At 39.5% G+C, this 7134-nt stretch overlaps 1 long non-coding RNA gene across 2 annotated transcripts; it reads right to left on the reverse strand.

Annotated features, from left to right (window-relative positions):
- Window positions 1-3947: 3947 nt before the first annotated feature.
- LOC136545008 (uncharacterized) lies at window positions 3948-6669 on the reverse strand. Of its 2 annotated transcripts, XR_010780889.1 has the most exons (5): window positions 6481-6669; window positions 5206-5500; window positions 4915-5109; window positions 4558-4821; window positions 3948-4448 (listed from the first exon to the last, which is right to left on the reverse strand). It is a non-coding gene; the product is annotated as an uncharacterized lncRNA (long non-coding RNA). The 2 variants fall into 2 exon arrangements; XR_010780888.1 differs by having other exon boundaries at window positions 3948-4821.
- Between the last annotated feature and the right edge of the window lie 465 nt (window positions 6670-7134).

Below are 7134 nucleotides of genomic sequence, written 5' to 3' on the forward strand. Positions count from 1 at the left end.
TCGTCTTTGGATTCTTCTTCACTTCCTCGTGTAGCTCGATCGTCTTGATAAGAATTCCACTTTATGTTGCATACCTATTAATCTTACTCCAAGTAACTTGCCAAACTAATTCCACGATTCTGACAGGTACTCCAAACAACTCTTAGGTATCTCCAACCATTAGGCCACCTTTCCTTTTTAGTCCGTAATATCAATTGTTTTTCTTAAATATTCACCTTCCAATGAAGCTTGACGAATTTCTTGGTCAGAAAGAAATTCTACTACCAATCTTCAAAATATTAATGATTCTGGTCAAGTTGCTCGAACTTGGAATACAATTCTTAGTCCTTGGTGTCACCTGAACCTTCTTAGCATGATTTTCTGTTGCTAAGGGCATCGGCCATGACTTTGCTCCTTGAAGCAATAACACTTTTCCAAGTCATAACCAATTTCATTCCAACGAGGATAACACAAGCTTAAGACCAACTTAGTGAAGATGTCTTGCAGATTCTAGTGATCCTCCTATATGTCACTTTTTCTTCCAAAAGACAATACTTCCGTGCTTCAAAATGGATAACTCTAGATAACATGCTAGGTAGTTCAACTCACGCTTCCTTAGTTGACTTAATAAACAAGCTACCACTTTTTCATCCTATATAAGAGCACATTCCACATCTTGACAAGGTGCATCATTGTAGATATGATGCTCTTGTCCTGATCTAACAAAGCTAATATATAGATTTTACTTCAACATCTTCTCGGACTCCTTCAAACATTTAGCTAAGGTCTCTTGATCCAAACTAACTTAAAAGCTTCTCTGATAGCTCTATCAACATCTTGGTGGTCTTGATAAACCTTCCTCGAACCTTTAATCAAACCTCATTGGGACTGTAAGTTTCTCTCACATCTTGGGATACCACCACGCTTCTGCTGCACAAACTAGAACGTAGGATAATTCATCTTGCAAATTCTTCAACTTGGCTACCCCCTTAAGAAAAGATAAACTAGGGGACACAAAAAGGGTAGCTTGCACCTTCTTCCAGATCATCTAACTAGTATCAAGATGTTCCGACATCTCAATGATACTCTCGTGTATGGGCAAAAACAAGAATCTGAAATTCAACGCGAGCAGAAAAACAGCAGCGCGGTAAAACAGCTGTAACTCCCATTCTATTAATCCAATGATATTGTAGCTCATACTGTTGGAATGTTTATAAAATTCTTCATAACTTCCTTATAGAACACATTTCCAAATTCTGTAGTTAACTTGGTCGAAAATAGTACACAACAAAAATTATTTCGGGTTCCAAATAGCACAGATGCATCGCCTTGTGATTTTCGTATCTCCATAACCAAAACAGCTATCAAGGTGATTCTTTCGCTCAAAGAAAAATATTGAAGTCTACTATTTTCCATAATTTTCTAATGATTTTTTATTGTCCAAGAATTGAGATATAAGCCAAAGAGTGTAGGCTGCTCCAAAAAGACAGGATAGGGAAAACAGAAGAAAACCAAGACCCGACTATTTATTTCATTAATCCTTATACCTTAGGCCTATAGACTAAATGAAATTGTGGGCAAACCCAACAAGATCATTGCAATTATTACAAAGATTCAAAACAAGCATAAACATAATGATAATTCAATAAAGCAATAAAGATGCACAACTCAATCATTGACTCGACTTGTGATACTAACGTTTTTATTACATAAAGTGCACAAACTCCTATTCCTTGACTAAGGTGTGGCTGCGAGGGCATCTAGGGTAACATCCCTTGCATGACAGTGAGGGCAACACATCTTCCACTTTGTTGATTTGACATGGCAATGAGCAATGTTGAGAGTTCCCATGTTGAATTATTCCTTCTAGTACTTGGTTTTGCATAGCTGCTAACTTTTTCTTGTCAGGGGTGGTCTAAGGTGACATAGCTTGGTCTTCCTGAGATCTGATGTCGATGGTCTCCTCGTTATGATCTATCTAACAGAGGGAGAGAGAAGATTCAGAATAGAGACAAAGTTTTATAACAGAATGGAGTCAGGGGTGAGAATATCTTTTAGAAAATATCAAGGTTAGAGAGAAAGCAAGAACTTGGCAAGGTGAAAGCATGCTAAAACATCTAGTTCTATCTAGGCATGTGTCCTACAGTCAGCATTGCTCTGATACCACTTTGTAACATCAGTTTTAAGAATAAATCCAGATACACACCATATGTGAGCCCAAGAAGTCAAATTTCATATATAGCTACAAATAAGGGTAATATCAAAAGACAATGCTTAAATACATAGCGTATTAGTTTCAAGATTATGACCTCATAGTATAGACAGCGGAAAGACAACTCTGATCTTTAGGCAAAGACTCCAAATCCATAGGGACACCTGACTGGTTGATCAGAAGCCTAATTTCTTCAAACTCTAGCAATCTGGTACCCATCCAGGATTTTTATCCAAATAATAGAAAAATAAAGCAAGCGTAAGTACATGTCGTACTCAACAAATATAACATGGGGTTCATGAGGCTCAAAAGGCTGACACTAGTTAACTGCGATTAGCTTTTAATGGTCACATTTTTAGCAAAGGAGTAGCAATAAGTTTATCACAAGCCCGTAAACACATGATCAGGTAAAAATGAATGAGTATATTCATTATCAGTATCATTCGTGTTCATCTTCATTAACCATTACTGATCATCTATTCCGTAAGGGTTCCAAGGCCGCTCGTGACCGTGAGCATGGCTGATATACTAGTTTTACACTCTGCAGAGGTTGTACACTTTCACTATGAGTCGTGATTTACCCTTTCGCCCGAGGTAGCTAATCTCTTGACCCACTTCCAAGGAAGGTCAGCAGGGTTCACTATGAAGCCTTTCAAAGGTTCGTCTAACAAGTTAGGGCCATAAGATTCACTCAGCAAACAGATGTAGAGCCCCCTTCTCGATGGCATAATGACGCGCAGCCAATACACAAGGGGACAGAGGTCGCACTATACCCGATTCAGCAAGCCATTCTTACACCAATAAAGGTAACCACTAACAAGCTAGAAAAGGTCCTCATACTGAGCTAAAGCTAGAGCCATGTAGCCCTCATAGTTGTATTGTAAGTTCTGGATGATCACTTATAAATAAGTCATTAGGGAGAGGAATCTAGAGCACCATAAATAGCATAACGCTCTAGCCCCCTTGTTCCATGTTGCTAAAAACATCTTTTAGTGTTTATTGCATATACCATTAGTCAAGTTACAAGATCATGGTTTCAGTTGAGCACTAGAATCATACTACCCAATGTAATAACCCAAAGGTCTCAAGGTACAGGGTAACAAAGTACTAGGAAATCCTTAGTGACAGTCAAGGTAGACACATGTAGTATGAATTAAATGATTAAAGGTGTATAGGTAACAAGCACTACTAGGGATGTGTACATCAATGATGCTCTTCTTTCATCACTGAAGACACCAAAATTGTCACATATATTATTTTATGACGAATTTGTGACGATATGGTATTCGTCATTGAATGCGCGTCATATTTTACCTACCGTGACGAAACGTCTATTTTCATCATAGATGTGCATTTGTTCTATGACGAAATGGCCATCGTCATAGAAGTGTATTCTTTCTACGACGATATATTTTCGTCATTGATATAGCCCTTTTTCGTCATGACTTGCCGTCTGTTAGGCGGCCAGACAACGTCTACCACGCTGGCAGCTGACGTGTCTTGTCCATGTGGCGCGTCCACATTGCAGATGACGTGTCCGACCACGTGGCAGCTGACGTGGCTAGTGATGTGGATGGTCCACGTGTCCACTTTTTATTGGGCCACAAGGCTTGCTGTGATAGGTTCTCATTTTCGTCACTAAAGTAAATAGAAATTCGTCACAGAATCAATTACCAAATCGTCACAGAAAGGTCAGATAATTCATCACAAGTGCACATGCTGATTTCATTATAGAATGCAAATAATACTAGAATGACCAAAAGCTTCCATAAATTAACAGATCCAGTATTCCAATGACCAACAACTTAATCAACAATTCTAAACTCGGTTCACATAACTCACTAGACATCACATTTGAACTACTAGTTTCAGCTCAGTTCACATTAACATCACAGGAAATAATAAAAAGTTGCCAACCACCAGCAACATAAGTTACTACATAAACAAAATCACCAGCAGACCCCTTGCTTAATGAACCAGCAGCTACGAGCAGCGCTCATATCGAAGAAGCATTGTTGATGGCCAAGATACGCTTGAGCAGCGCATTGTTCTCCTCCATTGCCTTGTTGTTTATCTCTGTCAGCTTCTATTACTCCTCCATCTCCTTTTGTGTCCTCGCCAGCTTTTCCTCAGCTTCTTCACTTCTCTTCCTGAGTTCATCGATTTCACCTTGTACAACAGCCGTAGCTTCAGCTGCTAGTTGCTACGGACCACATTACGTCCAAAGTTAACTTTGCCTTTGTATCTAAGATCAGGCCTGGAAAGACATCTAATTAAAAAGCGCATAACAGGTTGACAAAAAACATACTATTGTGTTTGCCAACATGACACAATTATATGAGCAAAAAAGATACTATGTTCCTTACTAAGTTGGGCCAAATCCTCTGGAGATGAGACTGGTACAGCTTTTCTCATGTTTTGCTGCCTATAATACATGGCAGACAGCCAGATGCCAACAATAAAGAAAACAATACAGGCTTTCCTGCTACTGCTCCTCTAGAAAGGTTATTTCCTGTTCCATGTAGTAGAAGTGAATTAATTGCCTTTGTTTCTATCAACTGAACAAACCATCCAACTTTGCTTGTCGATGTTATAGAAGCATCTCACAGAAGTGTAGAAGTGTACCAGCACTGCACAAGGTGATGAACTATCAGAAATCTGAACTTGTTAAATATAACGGAAATTAAAGATGGTACTTGAACAGATAACAAAACACTACTCACCCTGGTTCCATAGGGCGGTAACTACCTTCTCCTTATTGAAAAAAACACTAAAGGATACCTCCATCTTCTTCTTGGTTTTAGCAGTTAGCAATTCAAAACTGACCATATTAGTTTTAGCGTGACCATCATCATGAATGGAATCCTGTATCCCACAGCCCTAAATCTGTTGACACCCATCCTTCCAACTATCAGGCTCTGTAGCACATAGGGAACCAACAAACAATTGTATTAAAAAAAAGAAGAATGCTCTTTGTGCAGCAATTAAATAGGAAATATGCCAAAACTATTTACCTCTCTTCTTATCCTTGGTTAGAGGAGCCGGGCGAGCCGCGCGAGCCTGGCTACACCCCTAGCTGGAGGCGGCGGCGCTGGCCGCACCCCTGGCCTGGCTAGAGTCCGCGCAGCTAGCCACGCCTCCTGCCTTGTCCCCATCCTCGATCTAGGGTTCAGGCGAGCGCAATGCGCGTACAGCGGCATCGAGGGGAATACCAGATGCTTCTATTAGTGACAACTTTCTCTCTTAAATCATCTATCCACAGTAGTAACTCACTGAAACTTGACGATTGTGCTGCTTCTAGGGGAATACCTGAAAGGAGTCCCATGAGAAAATGGAATATGTACTAAGCATAGTGAAAGGTATATGACAACATTTCTAATATTTGATGTGTGTAGTTTACCTCTATAGTTAAGCTTAAGAATGAGAAATGGAAAGTAAAACAATCATTTCAACAATCAGCATAGGATTGCTGAAGATGAAATTTCACATTATCATCCATATAGATCCTAATCACTAAGTATTAAACTCTTGCTGCTGTGTTGACAAGTATAACTCAAACAGCATGTTATTACTAATAATCAGTCATCACACATCTTCTAGTTTTTCTCAAATAATGACTAATTTCTGTTGAGTATACAAGTTAAAGCAACCAATAGTTGTTGACCATTAGCACTAAATGTTATATGCTGAAAGCATAGTAAATGAGTGGCTAAGGTCCAGCCTGTAGGCAGCAAACAGGGAAACCACCAGAAATGTATAAGATTTCGGCAGTGAGCATGAAGATCCAATAAACTTTGAGTTAAGGTTCAGCCTGTTTTTTTCTAAGTTTTCTTTGCAATTTCAACTTCGTCTGCATATGTACATGAAACAAAAGATTATATTAATATACCAAAACCAGTCCATTTTCTCAAAGATAATCATTAAATGCTAAATGCAGGCCAGTAGCTATCAGCGTATGCTCATGAAACAAGAACTGCTAAATTCAATTCACAATGATACTATGTTGTTCCAGCAAGCTCAACAAGAGGTCCGGTGGAAAAAGAAAGAAAATCAGCGTGCATACTACAAGCTACTTTGGTCAAGCATTCAGGCTCCTACAAAATAAGATAGCACTAATTGATTAGTACATTTTCAGCCAGAGGTCATCATACGGCATCCTTAGCAGGTCATCACATGTACTACTAGTCTACTCACAGATCACAGGTACTGTCTATATGATAGAACTGAACATGACGTGTGAGAGAGCTGGAACAATCAATGTACAGGCTCAAGTCTTCACCAAGCACGACCTTACTGTACAGGCTCGAGGAGGGGCGCGAGGTTGTGCTTGCACGAGCGCCACCGCCAGTAAGGAGGCCTGGGCCATGAGCTCCTGAAGGATCTGAGCGTGGGGGCACGCTGCTTCTGGAGGAGTGCCCCGGCCGTGCGCTGCAGCCGAAGAAGAGCGGGAGAGAAGAAAAGGGGTGGCGGCGGCTGGTGACGGGAAGAAATGAGAGAGGATGAGGGTTAGGGTTCGAGGTGACCCTATTTTATACTTCCTTGGCGCATGTTAGCCGTTCGATCATGAATCAGTGGCCAGCAAATTATGGGCCAAGTACAGTAATGGGCCGATTTTAGGGTTTAGGCCTATTAATATATCTGGTGTTTTTATTTTAATTTTTTGAGAACTTTCATCTTTAATTTTTGGTTATTAAATGAATTCAAATGAAAAATCCGTAAAAAACTTGGATGTGATGGTTTTTTTTCCTAAAAATTTCTAAAATCATGCTTCAGCATTTAAGTTTGATCAAACTTGGATGTGACAATGTTTTACATATTTTAAAATTTGAAATTTGAAATTTGACAAGTTCAAACCAAATTTTAAAACCCTAAATGATTTCAGATGTAAAAGTGATGAATACAAAAGTTGTTCAACTCGTCAAGATCTACAACTTTTATTTTGG

This window comes from Miscanthus floridulus, chromosome 3, assembly GCF_019320115.1.
Source record: "Miscanthus floridulus cultivar M001 chromosome 3, ASM1932011v1, whole genome shotgun sequence".
NCBI classification, from domain to species: Eukaryota; Viridiplantae; Streptophyta; class Magnoliopsida; order Poales; family Poaceae; genus Miscanthus; species Miscanthus floridulus.